Raw genomic sequence first — 21,071 nt, 5'->3', positions numbered from 1 at the left:
CAGCGCTACAATCATTTATCAATGCACTCAAGTCATCTCTTTTGGGCAAAAGACTTCGTATGTTAGTAAAAACCACACTCAGACCAATGTTCTCAATGGCAGTACCACCACCCCTGGCGGGCTCCTACGTTCCAGTACCCGCTAGAGTTCGACCAGAGCGAAGGGAGCGCGGAGACTGAATGGGTTCACTGTTTAGAGCAGGTCCAATTTCAAACACTAGGTCAGTTTCCGCATTATATCCATAGCATTTGCCATTGGCAATTAGTTTGTTGTGCCTTAAATTGACTTTTAAATCAAACTCTTTCGCATAGTCAATTAGCCGCTTTCTCGCCTTACGTGTCGCCGCAGAAAAATCTTCACTCATAGATACTTCCTTTTCCTTCAGCATCGATCGCTTTGAGTGCACCTGCACCTTGGTTTTATGCGCGGCGAATTTTACTATCACGGGCCTGGTTTTGTTCTCGTCGAATCTACCGATTCTGTGCGCACTAGCAATGCAGTCACTCGTTAAAGAGAGTTCTAATGTTTCAGCAATTAGGTTAAGAACTTTTTCTTCACATTGCTCGTTAGTCTCGGTAGAGCTATCATCAAATCCATAAAAGATAAGGTTGTCACGCCGTGAGCGGTCCTCGCTATCATCTAAACGAGCACGCAAAGCATGTGTTTCCTTTTGCACAAGTTCAAGTGCTTTACGTGTATCGCAAAGATCCCGTTGCAAGTTTTCAAAACCAGTCGCTACGTTTTCTACAGCTTCGAGACGCTTTCTGATATCGGCAATATCGCGTGTTGCCGCCTGTTGGCCTCGCTTCAACTCGGATAAGTCGTCAGACATTGTAGCCTGGGCTGCTTCTATGCGAATGGACCTTTGGCGTATGTCATCCAGGATTTTCGAAATTTCCGGGAGCGAAGCATTTCCAGGACCAGGGTTACTTTCTATATCACCACATATCAACAAAAGAAGAACACTGAAGGGTTGCAGCACTGCTTCTGGGCGTGGAAGCACAACTAAACACCGGTCATCAGATTTAAAACATTCATAAGGAAGTTGACTGACCTGCACAAGGAACAGAGGCCAGCGTGAGGCCATTGCTGCTGCGGTGCTTCCACGCCCACTGACAACGATGCTCGGGTTGCTCGGTTTTGTTGCCGACGTCAGCGCCGCACTTGTCGTTGTCGATGTTCCTCCGGATGCCTTGTTTGCAGCGAAGTCTCCCAGCGCCACCACTTGATTCAAGCAGACGACGCAACTTGGCAACGAAGAGTTGAAGGCTAGCGCGTCAGGATTGTTGGGAAACAGATCCAAGGACGGGTCTGCGACGACGCTCCCGCAGGCCGGAGCCGATGAAGGGCCATACCGGCAGGGGTCCAAGAAAGCGCCGAGAAACTGCACAAGGAACAGAGGCCAGCGTGAGGCCATTGCTGCTGCGGTGCTTCCACGCCCACTGACAACGATGCTCGGGTTGCTCGGTTTTGTTGCCGACGTCAGCGCCGCACTTGTCGTTGTCGATGTTCCTCCGGATGCCTCGTTTGCAGCGAAGTCTCCCAGCGCCACCACTTGATTCAAGCAGACGACGCAACTTGGCAACGAAGAGTTGAAGGCTAGCGCGTCAGGATTGTTGGGAAACAGATCCAAGGACGGGTCCTCGACGACGCTCCCGCAGGCCGGAGCCGATGAAGGGCCATACCGGCAGGGGTCCAAGAAAGCGCCGAGAAACTGCACAAGGAACAGATGCCAGCGTGAGGCCATTGCTGCTGCGGTGCTTCCACGCCCACTTTAGGCTTCTATTACCAATTTAGGCCAATTTAGGCTTCTATTACCAGTATGGCTCAAAAAGCAACTTTATTTCAGTTTAATACATTCACATCTTCACTATTTTTTACTGATATGGGGAGACTCAACACAGACTAATTTAAATGCTTTCTTTTTACTACAGAAAAAGGCCATACGAGCAATTGCTAATCTAGGCTACTTGGATAGTACGAACCCGTGGTGGAACAGCTTGGGGTTACTGAGAATTTTTCAATTAAAAACTCTTCGGCTAGCACTTGAAACATATAACAGATTTCATCTTGAAACTAATTTTTTTGCAACACCAGAACTACCACAAAACCCATATCCCCTTGGACACATGACAATAAGAGCACCAAAAGCAAGAACAAATTACGGATTCCAAACGATTAGATATCAAATGACTACCTTTTTAAATGAAAACAGAAATTTTCATGACATCCTCCATCAATGCAAAACTCAAAAAATATACAAGAGAAAAGTGATTGCACTGTTGACTACATGACTAACCGGTACATCCTCTGACATATTGTAAATTGATAACAGTTAACATGAATGCATATATTTTTTTCCTTTTTATAATTCCCAGTAACCCAACAGCACGCGTCTTAACAACTTTGAAGATACCTTAACATTGTTGTACAGTTTTTCCTTTGTTTTTCTTTTAACATTCCAGAAAGTGTAATGGCCACCGCTAAATTTATTGTATTTGTTTATTTTGTGTGTGTATGTGCCGAATGCAGTTTGCTTACCCCAGGGAGGAAGGCCCTCGTCAGGCACCATGCCTTTTGGCCTCCTTCCTGAAGTGTATGAATACTTTTCAAATAAATGAATACACTTCAAATAAATACTTTTCAAACTTTCAAACTTTTTCAAACTCCTCGATCGAAGAATAAGGGTCGCAAGGGGAGTCGCTCAAACTGGAAATGGCCAACCCCAGGTGCTGCTAACCACCGAAGAATACCGGCGTCTAAGCATAGGTACGACGATTGCTTTTCTCGACGAGCTGACAGACATCAAAGCCATATTTGCCCTACCCGATCAACCCGTAGAATCATCTGACCAAGGCCGTCAACCCACGTTTGATATCAACACAGCATTAACCCGGAGCTGACAAGACCAACCACGCAGTCTTCTTCAATGTTACAGCGACTGCTTCTCATCAGCATCGAATGTGCGACGAACCGGGCTTTCCATGCCCCGCATTATCACAGACGAACACGCCCGACCACTGCGACAGAGGCCCTACGGCGTATCGCCGCTAGAAAGCCAAGCTATCCCCAAGCAAGTTGAGGAAATGCTACGTGACGCTGTCATCCAGCGAGCAGCCCCTGGGCAACACCAGTCGTCCTAGCGAAAAAGAAAGACGGCACCCTTCGCTTCTGCGTCGATTACCGCCGCCTTAACAGCATTACGAAGAAGGATGCCTACCCCCTCCCCCGCGTCGATGACACATTGGATCGGCTGTGCGACGCTAAGTACTTCTCATCGATGGACCTGAAGAGCGGCTACTGGCAAATTGAAGTCGACGAAAGAGATCGCGAAACAGTGGCGGTCCTAAGAGGGGGCGGAGGGGGCGGTCGCCCTCCCCACCAAAAGCCTTTGCACATTTTCCCGAACGTCCGTTTTCGCGCTCTCATAGGGAGAGATATGATTTTTAACGTAGAAATGGAAAGCTTTTTCATCTATGATGCGTGAAGTAGTCCCCACCATTGAACAGTATGGTCCACTGTTAAAGGGAACCTCGCGCAGCATGGCCGCTCAGCTCCGCGAAGCGCCCCTTTTGAGAAACGGCGAGAATCGGCGACACCAGGCGCAGGCGTAGTAACCGGGGGAGGTGGAGCCAGCCCCGCGTCGTCTCTTACGGCGCTCTTTTGACGATTCGCTTGTGGAGGTAGGAACTCTAGAACGCGACGGGTGAACTAAATATAAAATGATTTTTCTCGCAACTACACAATGAACGAGTGTTTCTGCAATATATTTTTTTTCATTTCCGATGCTTCTTAGGCAATTTTTCCGCGATGCAATAGTGGCGCAGGAGGGACATCTCTAGTTCTTGTCTACTTTCTTTTCTGAACCCACGAAAGCAACCTCCTGCAGTTGCCGCGGGGCTATTAGTGCATCGAAGTAAGACATGATGTTGGGCTAGTCGGTTCATGTTTAGAGCGAAACAAAACTGCGCGAAAACGACGGGACAAAAGAAAGGCACGCTTTGTGTGTGTGTATTCGCTTTGTGTGTGTGTATTCGTGCATTTCTTTTGTCCCGTCGTTTTCACGCAGTTTTGTTTCGCTCTAGCTATTAGTGCATTTGGTCCGTTGCCCAACATCAATGGCCGACATGGCTGCGGTATTCATACTCCAGAAAGACAAACGGTGCCGCTGTAGGCCCCGAGACAGGTTAATGATGAAGAAATACCCACAACGTCATGTAAAAAACTTTCGCGGTTCCTTCGGCTTTAGCAATGAGGGTACACATTTTATAAATTGAGAATCGCGCATAATGCTCGGTCCGAGTGCACGATCGGCGGCACCAGGCACACGGGCACTAAGCGTGCAAGGAGCAGCCGGCCGCGTGTGGTCTGCAACAGCGCGGCGCAGCGCCACCGCCACACGCCAGGGATGTTGTTATTCGAACTACTTTCGATGAAAGACTAAAATGAAGACAGAACATACAAACTGAGCTGGAGATAACCAGGACGTTGATTTTGAAAGCAGCGTGGTCGCAATATGGATGATGCGGCATTTCGTGTTTCCATGGGAGCAGACGGCGGTGATAGAACGCTGTTCGGTTCCCAAGGGTTTCACTTGTCTGGCAGCAGTCAGTTCGAGATGGCTAGAGTACCAGAGACCGAAAGATGGAAGATCGTGCGGCTATGCCTGCGAGGATACTCGCAACGTTTGATTTCGCAGTTGTCACAAAGGCCACTAAAAACTGTGAACCGGAGCGTTCAAGAAGGAAAACCGAATCAAGGATGCACCTCGCAAGCCGCGGTCTCGAGAAACAAGTCAAGAAGAAGACCTTCATATCGTCGCTGTCGCAGCCAAGAAACCAGGTTCATCGGTCCAAGAGATCCGGGAAGCGGTTGGTCTTCACGTTTCCAAAACAGCGATCATGCGGCGCCTTCATGACGCAGGCCTGAGAAGCAGATTTGCAGTTCAGAAGCCCTTCCTGCGTGTGTGCAACAAAACGAAGCGCTTGGCGTTCGCCCAACAGCACGAGTCCTGGACTGTCCACGGCTGGAAAAAGTTGTTTTTACAGATGAGTGCAGTTTCAAAACCGAATGGGACCAAAAGGCTCGTGTTCGGCGACCCATAAACACCCGGTGAGTTTTCTAATTCTAATGCACTTCGTGAAGAATCTATTTTATTCCGCGCCATTTTTCAAATATTTTACTTCCTTGTTTTTTTTTGTCTCGGAGTTCAATGTCATTGCTAGAAGAACTAGGTTTGCTGTGTTTCTAGACAAAACCGCCACCTAACATGATAACATGTTCTCTCTCGCATATAAAGAACGTGACGAGACATTTTAACCGTCGTAGCTTAGCTGTACTATGCATAGTAAGGAATCTGCGCAATGGGCACGACCAACACCTGCCTGGTACGAAAACCTAAGCTGAAGTGATTGAGCGAAAAAGCTGTTATTGTACAAAAAAAAAGGCGCCCCCCCCCCTCCTCCCTTCTGCAGTAAAGCCAGCGTCTGAACTTTTTACGCAGCTTCTATCAGAGCGATGTTGATAAAGCATTTTTTTTTTACTTTTCTAGGTTCCGACCCCAGTTCGTGCAAAGAGTTGCCCCTTACAAAAATTTTTAGTAACATTCTTTAGAAAGTCTTTCGACAATTGTTAATAGAACCTATCAACATTGGATAGAAAGTCTTTTAAACGTCTTTGTACATTGTAGTAACAACCTATCAACCGTCTTCCGACAATTGGCCACCGATATCCAAAAGACTCAAGTACATAGAAAGTCTTTATACTTCCTATCATCACCTTATCGAGTTTGTATACACTTCCTACTGACCACTTACCGACAATGTCTACCAACACCCTATTAACGGTCTTCCGACAATTGGCCACCGTTATCCAAAAGACTCAAGTACATAGAAAGTCTTTACACTTCTTATCAACCACATACCGACAATGTCTACCAACACCCTATTGACGGTCTTCCGACAATTGGCCACCGTTACCCAAAAGACTCAAGTACATAGAAAGTCTTTACACTTCTTATCAACCACATACCGACAATGTCTACCAACACCCTATCAACGGTCTTCCGACAATTGGCCACCCTTATTCAAAAGACTCAAGTACGAAGAAAGTATAATTCCTACATCAACTTTTGGAAAAGTGTATGTTAACTACATAGTACAACACTTTTACCAACATAGTTTTATCACTTCAAAATCATTTTGTGAACACTATCCTGGAGTGCTTAAAGAATAATAGAAGCAAAATGCAAATTATTACATTTATTGTGCACAAGTGTACATACGCGCTACAACACATGCATGATGCATCAAAATATTTTATGGAGAACAATAGAGAAACAGAATATTGCCTTCGGCACACTTCCCCTCAGTTCCCTCTGAGTAACAATGACTGACACACAGCAATTGAAAAACATAACAGGTTTTAATTCACGATGTTTCGGCTGGAGGACCAGCCTTTTTCGAGTATAGTATAGCATTCGAAACAAAAGCTGTATGCTTCAAATGCTGTAGTACACTTGAAAACGGCTTGCCCTCCAACCAAAACGTCGTCAATTAAATCCCGTTAGGTTTTTCTTACATATATACGAGATGTTTCAGGGAAGACTAAGTAATTTTCAAAAAACAGGTATTTTGAGACGAATGTACAGCTTTTTCAGCATAGTATTACCAGTGTTGGCAGGCACCAGAAAACTTGTGAAGAGTCTTACGTAGTAAGCTGGTTAGCTAATTTTTATTAATGAACCTTTAAACTTTATCAAAACATTAAGTTGGGCTAGTTGGTAACGGCTTGAAGGAATCATACTCTTAGCGGTAAGAACACACACAACACCAAGACACGCACACACAGGACACCCGCTAGACTTCAACTATGTTTACTGGACACTTGTACGACATAAATATGTATCACTGAGCACACGCAGGTGCCTCGTCATCGGCATCAGGTCTAACTACGCCCTCCCCTGTCCTCCAAGGCATACGGTTGCGCCGATAAACAATCCCTTTTTCTGCCAATGCCAGGGAGAGAGTGCTTACACATATGTCACCCGCCTCTTGAATACGAAAGGCCTGGAAGCCGAGAAAAAAGAAAGAGAAATTATCGAAGTCTTTCGTATTCAAGAGGCGGGTGACATGTGTAAACACTCCCTCCCTGGCGTTGGCAGAAAGAGATTCTTTATCAGCGCAACCGTATGCCTTGGAGGAGAGGGGAGGGCGTAGTTAGACCTGTTGTGGATGACGAGGCACCTGCGTGTGCTCAGTGATACATATTTATGTCGTACAAGTGTCCAGTGAAGATAGTTGAAGTCTAGCGGGTGTCCTGTGTGTGTGTGTCTTGGTGTTATGTGTGTTTCTTACTGCTAAGAATATGATTCCTTCACTATCAGAGTTAGGCGTCTAGTTTCCATTAGAGATTTTTAGCAGTTACATGCACTGGAGGGGTTTCTTTCAATGTGTGCTTTCAAAAGCGCATGTATTTTCGCACGATGCAGCCAAATTTTGTCGAGCCACAGCGGCGAAAGTAATGATGTTTTGTACATTCCAGAAACTGATATGGCTACTACGAACAACTGGCTAAAAGTCTCTAACTGCAACCAGTTGCAAACCTGTGTTAGTTAAAAAGTTAATTATCAGAAATTAGTTAACCAGCTTACTAAATACACCTCACCGGCTTTCTGGTGTCTGCTAACACTGGTAATATTATGCAGCAAAAGCCATATTTTTGAAAACTACTTATTCTTCCCTGAAACACCTGGTGCATATAAATACTGCTCACTTTCCTGTACAACACAGAAACGAAATAATTTCTTCTGTAACATGAAAGTTCCATGAGCCACATAACAAACCCGTGGAAAAAAACTGCATGCATACACACACATCTCTCCAAAACAGCTAAAAAATCCCACACAGTGAAACAATGCTTACACTGTCTTAAGACCAACATTAAAGGCTGCAAACACTAGCGAATTAAAAGTCAAACAGATGCCAAACATATGCTAAATGTCCCCATGGATGTAGATATTAAGCTATGAGCTGATTTTAATAAAAATGCATCAGCACAGAAATGCTTAAGCGACTTTGTTGGTGCACTATCCTGACACTTGTCCTCAATATCAGGCAGCCTGCTTGTTGTTCATCATCATCATCAGCCTGACTATGCCCACTGCAGGGCAAAGGCCTCTCCCATGCCTCTCCAATTAACCCTGTCGTTACTTGTCTGCATCACCAGCGGAAGAGGTAGCGTCCTAGTGATGAGACGTGTGCACAAACAGGTAGCCTCCTCCATGGCAGAATGCAGCAGCAAGAGAACTGCACAAGAAAACATTCAAAGTATACAGTTATAGTAACTTCTAATAGAATCAAACACGGAGAAGCAACAATCAGTTAAATGTGCACTAAAATGCAGCACTCTGAGTGAGTTTGATAAGGCTGCTGAGTAATAGCATAAGCAGCAGTCACAAGACTAGAACTAAATGTAATGCGTCCTTGAACAAGAAAAAGCTACAACATGCTGTTGTGCTCAATTCTGCCCCCACATTCGAAGACTGAATGATATTCACAGGAACTGACATTAACGTGTTACACCAAATTAGGCTACCACGAAGAGATATTTAGCCATTCCAGTCATATGAAGAAAACATGCAGGCCATCAAATATAAAAATTACTTTGTGTTTCTGATTTGTCTGCACAAAAATTCACGGAGCTTTTGTTTTCAAAAGTGATGGCACAAAGACATTGCAATATAATGCACATGTTGCTGTAGATAATGTATCATTTGCAGCTATACCAGGTGTTAGGGGAAAATGTATGAACAAAGAGTACAAAGGTGAGCAAGTTCGTCAGGGCAAGAGTGGCACACTCTAAAGCAAATGAATCAAAATATTAAGGCACACACTGCGTCAGATACAATACTTGTAAGTAAAGCTGCATAGAACTACAAGCGATAAAAGCCTCAGAAACGTGCCCCTAAGGGAGCAGCTGGACTGGTAGTTTTTTATTTGTCCCGCAGCACATCCCTCCAGTGCTGAGGCCTGCTCATATCTGTTTAAGTTAAGAATACAAGGGAAACAAGCAAACAAGTGTTCCAAAGAAGATAAAAATGTGCAATTAGGTTGTTCTTTAGGAAATTACCTGTCACTAATTTGCAGCAATAAATACCTCGAGAAAGTAAATTAAGTTATTTACACAGCTTATTACAAACCTTGATGGCACGGGAGAAAGGCAACATCAAATGCATCGGTTCAAGTAAAGCCAGGGGTATTGTTAAGGTCACAGCAATATTTGTTGACTTAGGCTCAGCTAGTGTAATGCAATCAGTAACTGAACGTCGGCATGAATAAAAATAACAATGCACCAATACTCAATTCCAAATGCATTTCAACTGTACAGTGCAGTCAGTTGTGACAAAGGGAGCGTGAAAGAAAACCTCAGCAATGCTCACGACATCGAATAAGCACCTTTCTTCTGTACAGCTAAAATATAAGCTTTGCAGGGTTTCATGTAATGCAAGGATAACCTGGTAAGGTATCAATTATTGATGCTAGCAACAAATATGCTTCTAAAGCAGAGTGCTCCAATTGAACGCCAATATTCAATTATGCATTGCCCATTAGGCCATGCGTATCACATCACTGGTTCACTTCAAACATGCCATACCTTGTAAGAGGTAGGTACTGCTGAAGTAAACCTATAAAATTTATTTGATGCTTTTAGACTGCTGTATAAAGGTCATGAAGCAGATAATTGTTTTAATTTGGTCTATACTGTGGTCAAGATTTCCAAGCACGAGAGGCATGAAGGAAAAAACTATAAAAAGCATTTCACACTATAACACAATGCACTTGACTAGGGGAGTGCTTTCATGATGCCCGCAATATCTTTTCCCTTTCTCTTGGTCCTTTTAAAAGAAAAAAAAAACGAAAGAGAGAGGGAGCCTGGACCAGATGATTTTTGGCAGGCTAAAAAAGACAAGGAAAATATACCCACTTGTCTACCTATCCTTTTACAAGTGGCACATGCTTGATATCCAGTGTCAATGGCTGATAGGCTGAACCAGCAGGTCTTGATGTCATTTGCCTCTGGTTGAGGTAGCATTGGCTCGATGACAGATGAAAGCTGGTGCAAAAGTAGCGTGATGATACCGGTGGAGCAGCTGTACAGGGCTTGACTGCGGGTGCATTTGAAGAAAGGCTGCATTAGAGCCATGCTTTCATAAACATCACAGAAGCCACATCCCATTACAACCTCTAGCTGTTCAGTCCAATGTGTTCATGAGTGGAGGCTAATGATTAATTACCTATGCCTCCAATAGTTAGCAAAAAAATGGTTTACAAAGCTTGTCATACTTTTCTTAAAGCTATTATTCGCGAATCACGTTATACTTTTATCGCTTCAGACTGAAAATGGGGGAATGACATAAATGTAGTGAACGTAAAAAAATAAAATGACAACAAACCTTCCATTGTGCGATTACCTCAGCTGCACTGCAATGGAATGGTTCTGCTATTTTTAATCGTCGTTTCGTTGACCAGAACTATCAAGAAACACAGCACTTGATGTGACTGCGACGTAGAACGGGCAATGCTCCTTATCCAGGAAACACTCAGGCAGCAGAATCAAAAGAAGCACGCCGCTACAAGCACTTTTCGTTCTTATGGTCTCCTTTTCACGCGCTGCTCCTGTTCAGTCGGAATAACGAATCAAGCAGCACCCCATAGTTCTCGGCGGGCAACCAAATTCTATCACATAACTCCTGCGCCGAGGAGCTGACGCAAAGAGCGTGAGGCGGCGGGTTAAAAGTTGCATAGTTGGCAAGCGAGCGTGTCAGAACACCTTATCTCTGCAAACGATCGCGTGGTGCCCGCATTTTGCACCTCACTGCGAACAAGACGTGAAGACCAACTCAAATGCATTCGCAGCCCTCAATCATACCCCCGACACATCGCAGAAGTCATTTTCCAGTTCTGTACTTACATTTGTCAACGTTCACGGCAAGCCGTTTCTTCTATCGGGCAACGGGCGCCGGCCGCTCTCGGCGTGGTTGCGTGCAGTACGTCAGAGCAGTTTTTGAGCACTGCGTGCGCGTAAGAACGTCTTCCGCAGCACTGGAGCCATCTGTCACCTTACGAGTTCAGTCACACTACCACAACACTAACGAGGCCGCACATTTAACACAAACAAACTGAAGAAACGCACCCACAACGGCTGACAACCGTCGCACCCCGTCAACAGAGTCGTTTCAGCGTCCTAAAATAGATAGTGTAGCGCGCGGCCAACATGAGACTCGCAATCCGCCGCCAGCGAACGGAAAGGTGGCGCTAATGTCGCCTAACTTTACACGCGTTAAAAAAAGAATTGATAAAGCCCTTTTTGCCACAAACTTCTTGCATTAAACGACAAAATATTTTGTTTCAATTACAAAGTCAGCAAATTGGAATGATTGAGGTGAAAAAATGCGACTACTAACAACCATCTGTTTCTGGCGGCGCTGCGAACGAAAGCTTGGAAAACCGGGCAGCTACAGGCGACGCATCTGGGGCCAGGAAAGCCGCAGCCGCTGCACGGCTGCACTGACTGCCTAGTTCTAAGGCTATAACTCAGCTCCCCGTAACTGCGTTATAGTGTTCTAGAAGGGGGTAGTGGGTTCAGCAGCCGGCGCGCCCCATGCATTGCGGCGAGGCGGCGAGTGCGGACGGAATCCAGATGTGAGCGGCGGCGCTGCAGTCGCGTGGGCTGGCTGTTGGTGCTGCCCATGTGCTGCCTCTCGCACGTGTGTTCACGCATGGTCCGCGGCTTTGGCTGTTCTCCGTTTCTTCGGCGCATCATTTTAGTTTGTTTCGGCGGCTGCCTTCTTCATTCGTGAAACGTGGGAATGCCGAACCGTCAACGACAACGACACTGCTTTGCTCCCGGGTGTCAAACCGGCTACAAGTGGACTAAAGGAAAGCAGCCGTCGTTGTTTACCGTGCCGAAAGATGAGGAAAGACGCCGAATTTGGGAGCGCAACTTGCACCGCCAGCCAGGGATTTAAGTACATCATGACATCCAGGTTGAGCCAGGATCCACTGGAAAATTTATTTGGCATAATCAGGCAATCGTGCGGGTCCAACGACCACCCAACACCGACACAGTTTCTAATTGTCGTCAACTGCTTGTCGTTTTATAATCTTGCCAAAACAGTGCGCTCAGGCAATGCTGACCTTAATGGAGGTAGTGGAGAAATAAGTTCTCTCCTGGGTGCATGCGATGCTCCTGCTACACAAGACAGGATTGTTGCAATTGACCAGCTCATCGAGAAAGGTAACCTAGCTTCAGCCGAGCGCATGCTTCAGAGTATTCCTTCTGAGCACAGAGAGTATGTAGAGCAGAAGAGCGACGACCGGCTTATACATTATATGGCAGGGTATGTTGCCCGAAAGTTTCTTAAACGTTATGACTGCACACACTGCAAAACATTTCTATTGGAAAGCTCCAATAAGGAAGGCAGAAATTCTGAATTCACAGTGATATGTGACAAGGGAGGGTTGCTGTATCCTTCGCAAGAACTTTTCCGGGCAGTGAAGAAGTTAGAGGATATATTCACTGTTTTCTTCAGTCGCGAGAAACTCTGCTGTGACAGCATAGTAGACGTAATGCTGCTTGTGAAGGCAAATTTTGGTTATGCCTTAGGTTGCAGCCAGCATGCAGATGCTCTCACAACAGAGTTGACAAAGTTCTATGTGCTGACAAGGCTGCACTTTTATGTAAAAGGGCTGAACCAATCGCGAGAGGAACGGCGGAAAAAGAAATTGCACACGAAGATAAGCCGTTGTTCATAGTGTCTCTCTCGTAGCAGCCGTAAGCAGTGTCTTGAGAATGATGTAAAACTCTAGTTTGGGCGAGTTGGTTCATGATGAAAAAAAAACTGGTATGGCGCAAGAAACGGGGACACAGAAGGCACACAGCTCGCGCTGGCGTCAGTCCTGTGTTTTGAGAATGATGTGGCTGCCCGCTTATTGTACATACCAATAAACTTGTTTGCTGCCATTAGTTCCCCTACTTTCTTTTTTGCAGGGGTATTACGAAATTTCGTGCATTGCAGGAACCACCTTGACCGCCTACTAATAGCATCACCGTAGCACGAATTATCTCTCTAGATTTCAGTAAATGTGTACTTTGGAAAATAAAAGTGCATTTTATGAATTAAAGCCTCGTCGATTCGGGATCTCTGTTCAGGATGCGTAAGTACGCGTGCCGCAACTGTTTAGCTAACTTTAACAGTGAATGTGATTGCGTCTGGACGTGCATCGAAAATTTGATGGCAAATTAAGCGATTTGCTCATCCACAATTTCACGTGTAGCCTGTTTGTGAGCTCTGCGTTTAGAAATGCAACCGGATCGTCGTGCGGCGGTGCTGTCTCTGCACTCGTGGGCTCGGGTTTATCTCCGCACAAACTTGTGGCTTGTCCGCCTTTTCACCTTTTCTGGGCATATTTTCTTTTAAGAAAATATGCATTAGAGCTTCAGACGTCCGATTTTAGGTGTTACACCAGATGCACACAGCTTTCTCGGCGCTGTGAAAGCAGCGCGTACCGCGGGCATGTCGCGGGTTCTTTACAGCCCGCGCTCCGGTGGCGCCATCTCGCGCTGTCGACGTGAAATGCCGCACCCGCGGGCTCTCCCTGACCCCACTACCCCCTTCTAGAACACTATAACTGCGTCGCAGAATAAGGAATGATGATGATGTTGCCAAACGCTACTGGTTTCGGTTTTTATTTTCGCATATTGTGTGGCTTAGCGTACTCTACACAGCTTGGCTCATGCGATTTAGTGTACGTGTGTGTACCTAGGGAACACGAGCGTTCGCACGCCGCTCTAGCGTGACGCGCGAAACTTTCAAGGCTGCGCTGCAGCATCGCCTCTGTTTTGTGTGTGTTTATATCACGTCATTGGACACCTTGCACGCTCTTTGCTCGAGCGAGCCCCGCCGACAGTCGCGCTACCGTAGTCTTTTTGTGTGCTTCCTTGATTGCTTTTTGCCTCTGCCTTACGCGGTCCTCGGCTCGGCCTCACGTCCGCTGATGGCAGTAAGAAAAGGCGAAGAATGAACACATGCTTTCGTGCGTCTACTCCGTATGACTACGTTAAAACCCAACACTTTATTCCAGGATTCCTTAGTCATTGCATTTCGGGAAGATAGAAAATACAGCTATCACCACGTTTTCCCTCGCCACAGCTTCGTACCGTGTTTGCGTTGAAGGAGATGCAAGTGAAGATGCGGAAGAGGCACTGCGCCTGTGCTTTAGCTGTGCTCAAAGTGGGGGCTGCTCTCACCCCGGCTTTTTCCATACTGGAAGCTCCTCTGTGGCTCAGTACTACCGAAAAATGTAACAAGTCAAGAATGAGGGCTTATAGTGCTCCAATTGCCGTGCACCTTCCTCATGCAAAGCCCTTGTTACCGTAGTTGAGTACAGCGGGCCGCTGTTACCTGTTTTGTTTCTCTATACTTCTCTTTATAGTATCGGCCGCCGAATATGAATAAAAATTAATATTGCCTTGCCTGAAATTTCGCATGTACAGTCGCTGAGGAACGGAGCAACTTGAGTTCTCGAAGCTGTAAGCCTGCACACGTTACACAGAATTTACTCAGAGCGCGAAGCGGTGCGGCCCTTTTCGCGCGGGGTTTTTCAGTCCCGTGCGATCAGCCATTGCTGGTCGCTCGAGGAGGAGGGTAGTGCGAGGGTTTAAATTGGGCGCTCCCACGTGGAGTGGCATAGTGTACCGGGCACTTTCGCATGGCGGGCAGTGTGCAGGGAAAGTGTGCTTGCGGTGCAGGTTCAGTAAGCTGGTGATATAATTTGGGCGCCATTTGGGCTAGCGAGAACGTGTCATTCAATGAGTGTGGAAACACATCGGTGCAATGCTAAACTTGAATTTTTTTGTAGCTCGCAACAATAATCCCTCTGAAACCTCAGAGCGAAACGCTCTTAATGCTAGTGTGTTTTAGCACCGTCGTACGGTACATCACTGTTCAACTGCGCGTTAAAATATGACCTATCAAGAATTACAACAGTAGCAACACCAACGTGTTTCGAATTGGCAGAGTTATTGTACAGCTCTTCTGAAATTCTTTGTTAGTTCTGAAATGTTAAATCTGTTAAATGACTGCCTGAGTACAGAATTTAAGGACGAATACGCAGCAGAAAGCATTGTTTTCGTGTAGAATGAACCATCAGCGAAACTGATTCGCTGTAACGAAGTCATCATTGCGCTTATGTAACACAATATGTCACTAGCTCCTATTTTTTCTTAAAGTTCTTTTAATTTCCTTGAAGTGCGAGGCAATAATACTTGAGTATTCTATGAATTCATTCACTTTGTACCAAAATTATTTCGTTTGCTGTAACTTTTTTCGTAGACTTTATACAATCAAAAATTGCCACTAAATGCCTTCAATTCAAGGCACGTTTCTGAATTTCGGGATAAATGTTCTGTTATGAACTTTGCCCTTTTCCCCGCACTCGAAAATGCAAAAGCAGTAAAGCTAGCATTGAGAAAATTGAACTGAAATTTCTAAAAATCCACAGCGTGCTCGGCTATGGGAATGTGATTGCAAATTTGTGTTTCGTCTTCAAGGTTAGTTAAGTTGCCGCTTTGAAGTTGTCGGCTACAGTACTTGATTATTTTAGGCTTTTATTTGTTTATTCGCATCACCAAAATGCTTTCTCGGTTCGTAGTGTATTTCTATTGACAGCAGTATATAAGCAGTAAGAAAATTGTATGAACTTTCTATCAACAAATGTTGATAAAATATGCCCTAAGAAAATGTGACTGCGAATGTTTGTTTCGTGTTCAAGGTTGCTTTAGTTGCATTGACATGTTAGGCTAGAGTACTTAATTAATTTAGGCATTTATTCTCACTATAAAACGTTCTGTCGGTGTCTAGTATGTTTCTACTGACAGCAGTACATAGAAAGCAGTAAGGAAATTGTATGAACTTCCTATCAACGAATGTTAATAGAATATGCTCGGCTAAGGGAATGTGAGTAATGTTTGTTTCGTGTTCAAGGTTGTTTTAATAGCTTTGAAGTGTTCGCCTACAGTACATGATTTGAGGCATCTATTCGCATGACCAAAAATGTTTTGTCACTTTCTAGAGTATTTCTGCTCACAGCAGTCCGTAAAGAACATAAAGTATTGAAATGGAATATATCTTCTGTTTTAAAACGTTTTCCCATATCCTGATTACATTCCAAACGCATTTGCGGCGAATAATGTAGGTCGCTTTTCGACATAGTGAAATTGTTGACTAGCTGCAACAGATTCCACCATGCAATCAGGTAAGAGGTCGTCACGATTATGCGAACAAGATTATGCGAACAGAGCTACGCTCGTCCTGTCTGCTTCTTTTCTGTGTCCTGTTTCCTGCGTAGTTTTGTGTCTTCAGTACGAACAAGATAGTGTTAATCACCTCGAACACCATGCAGTTTGTTCATTTACTTCTCTCAACGTGTCAAACTGCACCCAGATTTTCTAGTAACTTTCTATTGACAGGAGTAAATACAAAGAAGTAACAGTCTACCAACTTTGTATTGACAAGAGTACATAGAATGTAAAAATTATTTTCTAGTAACTTTCTATTGACAGGAGTACATACAAAGAAGTAACTTCTACCAACGTTGTATGAACAATTGTTGATAGAATGTAAAAGTTACTACAAGGTTACTAGAGTCAATAGAATGTTAATACAAATTCTAAAGAAAGTTGATATCCATTTTTGTAAGGGGCGGCCAGTGGCCGGGCCGTCGTTAGCGCGTGGGGCGTAGTTACGAAGGAAAGCCTCAGCCCCCTCGTACTGATTCAAGTAAAATTCAAGGCTGAGATGTACTGCGACATATTGAAGCACGTAGCGTTGCCCTACCTCGCATGTGGCCCGTTTCGCGACGAAGACTACGTATTTCAGCATGACCGCTCGCCTGTGCATACTGCGGAAGAAAGTGGAAACGCTTCTACAGCAACATGGCATGGCTATCCTGCCCTGGCCCCTTCAGTCACCCGATCTTAACGTCATCGAAAGCATCTGGGGGATGATGAAGGTTGCTCTGGCACGTCAGTGTCTACACGGACTGTCTGCAGACAACTTGTGGGCTGCAGTGGAGTCCGAATGGGAGCAGCTGAAGCGCGACGCAGCATTAACCGAGGCGTTGTACAAATCATTGCCCGTGCGTATGAGTGCAGTCATCGAATCTGAAGGCGACATTACACGCTACTAAGTGGATGAAGTGCTCGTTAAGTTTCCTTATTTGTTGTGAATAACTTAGAGGAAAGTCCCTCAGAACCACGACTTGCGAAGTAGTGTTCTGTTATACTTAAAGTACACTGCAATATTCACAATATATGCACTTCTCTTTGGAAGGCTCGTTTTCGAAATTACGACGCCTTGTTAAGGCGGGAAAAAACGAAAAAAATTTCTTGCATAAAGTTATGGTGAAAGTAAAACTTGTTAATTCGAAGTTTAAGGGAGTTGGAAAAATGGCCGAATTATCCGAATGTCGAATTACCGAAAGGTTCCGAAAAGGGTTCGCGTGGACGCTAAATTTATTACGTGGAAAACTGCGCAATGGCCATTTCCTCTTAGGACGAAAACTGCGCGACAATGACAATTTTATAGTTCTTTTGAACTCTTACAATTTATCACAATATCCAGAGTGTCGGGAGCAGAACTGATCCATCATTGCAAAGGTTTCTGCGGCTCCTTTCACTATATGGTAGCTGCTCCCGCTGGAGCATTTTTGCAAGTGGTTTCGCAGTGGAGGCAGCTTTTCCGCTCAAACAGCGAAAGGCACATAGAAAGCACGCAGTTTGCACTCGCCGGAAGAACGGAAATGCAGCGCTGGCAGAAGGAAGGGACGCGCGCATTGGCTGTGAAGGGGCAAGACTCCTTCTAAAAACTTGTTTAAGGATCAATGACAAGGCAATCTTTGTGTAAACGGCGTGCAGCTACACGCTTCGCTGGGTGTCTGATATGCGCGGCCGGTAGTCGCCGTCGCAGCGTGCTGCATGACAGCGAGGCTCCGAAAAAGAAATTGTGCGGCCGGATTCTCTCTCGACCTATCAACGGGGGTCTGAAAATTTGCCAACACGCTTGCAATTGCGCGAAGTCATAGGGGCACGATGAAATATGTAGTTCAGGGAAGAGTACAGTGGTGAGCAGCCTTGTCTAGAGCGCTTGAGCAGTGCGCACTTGGTAACAAAAACCGAAATTAGAGAGCAGCCCCTCATTACAGGGCAAAGTTTTCGTGCCTGCTTTGTTTACGAGGCTATCTGGCGCTACTTCCGTGCAAGCGTTGCAGCTGGACCCTGGAGGCTGCCACAAAATCTGGACTTGTTTGCAAGGAAGTGCACCGCCCGAGCGCTCTAGACAAGGCTGCTCACCACTGTACTAATATTTGAGCCTCGGCACGTCGCCACATCGGGAGTCCGTCGAATAAACATAATCCAGCCGCTGGGCGTCTGAATAACGCACGTTCATTACGTAGTTCGAGAAAAATCTTTTTGTGTTTGGTTCACCCGTCGCGTTCCAGCAAGCCAAGCGCCAAAAGAGCTCCGTAGCAGACGACGCGGGCTGGCTCCTCCTTCCGCGGTTACCAACGCATGCGCCTGGTGTCGCCGATTCTCGCCGCTTCTCAATAGGGGCGCTTCGCGGAGCGCTGCGGCCACGCTGCGCGAGGTTCCCTTTAACAGTGGACCATACTGTACGTTCGCCGTGTTAGCCGCTGCCTTATTTCACACAATTCTGCGTTCTACAGGTTTATTTATTTATTTATTTCAGTACCTCAAAGACCTCAAACAAGGGGCATTACATTAGGGGTGGGTTGCACAGAAATATCAACAAAAAATGAACATAATTTGCACAATGCCAAAATCAAGGTACAAAATACAAATAAAACAGCCAAACAGCTTAGAAAATCAAAATGCAAAATGCTCAAGTGTTTTCGAAAGTACAATAAAAAACAATACAAGAATAAAAGACAGGAAGAAGCGCTGAACGGTGGGTAAGAATTCAATAACGGATTAGAGAACAGTAAAAACCGCATAGTAAAACAAAGTTCAATAGGTAAACGTAAGAGGGAAAGGTACACGAAAACATAAAATGTGGCTAAAGATTTAAGCTTTTCTTTGAATGCGAGTGTGTCTTCTATTATTACAGCGGCACAGGGAAAGCCGTTCCATTCTTTTGCTGTTCGGATGAAGAAAGACTGCACAAATGTTTGTGTTTTTTGGGCGAGTGTATGACACCTGTTCACTGTTTTTGTGACGAGCTGAAAACGGTGTTTTGGGACGTAGATCCTTAACGGAAATAAATAGTAGAAACGATGAAAAAGGGCTAAACTGACTAATTTTCGATGGTGCTTTAAAAAGGCAAGCTGGATCGGTTCTTCACGTCGGCTACACTTGTGTAGGATGAATAATCGCAAATAAAGGGAACTAGCGAAATAAGACGCAACACAAGAACAAAGAAGGCACACACCACAACGCTGGACTTACAACTGATTTATTGCGATGAAGAATTGCTCAATTTAAAATAATTTCCTGCTTTCGCACACACCCTTCGCGCACCACATGGTGACATGGCTACTATAATGATAAAAACTTGCACTCTTTTTCGGTGATAATTACGGACGGCTCACTGACGCATTTCTGCTTATTCTTTCTGATCAGGAAAGCCTCCAATAGCTCACGCTCACGTTTAGATTTCCCCCGCCCGATAATGCTGGCAGTGTGAAAACTAGGAGTACACTTGCAGTCCTTTACATGCAAGGCTAGATTGCTGCCTGTGCCAGTGCCCAAAGTTGTGCGATGTTGCCTCAGGCGCTCATTCAAGCATGCACCGGTTCCGCATCCGTGACGAACATGCATCCGTGACGAACAAAAGTACCTTTTTATACTGAATATTTCCTGGCCATAGAAGCTCCAGAGGTGAAGTGAAAAAACACGCTATCGTTTAATGGCTCACCTTTTCAAGAACATCTGCGTTGAGCAGGGTTGCTCGTCCGGCTTTCTCTGGGCTCAATGTTCCGACGATGAAGTTGGCCACATACCGTCCGCTAGCATCCGGGGTTTCAGGGACTGACACCCAAATGTAATTGTCCCCAATTTCATATCTGATTTGGACGAGAGCATCCTCGTAGAACTATTTCACGTATCTCTTAAGAAGCTTATAGGATTGGGCAAGTTGACACTCACCTAGAAAATGCTGCTTGGTGTACTTTTCCAGATAGCTCCGAAGATCACTGTTGGTTAGTTTCCACAAGGGGATATCTACCGCCAAATACGCTTGACATAAATGACACTGGCAAATACGATTGCTCTGCTGTCGAACTACCGCTGAAAGCCTCTGCCAGTAGGAGCTGCGATGACACACCTTTCGTTTTCAGGTTTGAAATATGCTTGTTGGTAGCGACGTGTCGCGCTACATGACATCGCTTTGACTTTATACGGAAGTTTCGCACCCTTTGCAGAAAAGCAAAGTTCTATTAATTGAAAAAAACACCGCCAAACTGCGAAACCCACTGCCTGCGACGAGCAGCTCTCGATGCCTTTCGGCATGCCAGTACGCAATGAATATGGAGAGCGCTGAGGAAGCAAAGGTCGTGAGCCCGCTCAAGTCAGTGTCGCGTGCTCTGGAAGCGGAAGGCAAATAAGTGGCCGTTCTCTGCGGAGGGGTAGGTGGCCGAGAGTCGACCGAGCGACGAGCGAGCAGTGAGCGTGCGTGTGCGCGAGTCTTGCGCGCGTTGAGTCGACTGTCCGCGGCTGGACGGAGAGCGTTGAGGCGATGGTCTCCGGCTGGATGGCACCAGATCGGGTGTCGGGTTGCACTCAAGGAGGCTATATAACCTCTTTGATTGCTCCAGTTACACTTCCAGAAAAACCTTTGGCGAGGCCGGCGCCTTTTGTACGTGCATCGGCGTGCGCCTTCCACCACACTTCACCACAGATGTCTCAAAAGGAAAAACGGTTCCGACCGAAATTCCCGGTTTAGGCATTTATAGGCAACAAATGCGGTTCAGTACGCAGTATTCCCTAAAAAATGG

General features: G+C 45.6%; 1 protein-coding gene and 1 long non-coding RNA gene across 2 annotated transcripts in view; one reads left to right on the top strand and one right to left on the bottom strand.

Moving 5' to 3' along the window:
- LOC149325328 (chymotrypsinogen A-like) overlaps window positions 1-21,071 on the top strand; it is a 421,762-nt gene that overhangs the window by 115,798 nt on the left and 284,893 nt on the right. The gene's annotated exons all lie outside the window — the stretch shown is intronic.
- LOC149325334 (uncharacterized) lies at window positions 7,376-11,224 on the bottom strand. The gene is made up of 3 exons (XR_016286597.1): window positions 10,972-11,224; window positions 9,985-10,165; window positions 7,376-8,306 (listed from the first exon to the last, which is right to left on the bottom strand). It is a non-coding gene; the product is annotated as an uncharacterized LOC149325334 (long non-coding RNA).

Source organism: Amblyomma mixtum, chromosome 10 (genome assembly GCF_055824585.1).
Source record: "Amblyomma mixtum isolate Tamu chromosome 10, ASM5582458v1, whole genome shotgun sequence".
NCBI classification, from domain to species: Eukaryota; Metazoa; Arthropoda; class Arachnida; order Ixodida; family Ixodidae; genus Amblyomma; species Amblyomma mixtum.
Note: the sequence above shows the minus strand (reverse complement) of the source record. Positions and strands in the feature narration are given on the sequence as shown.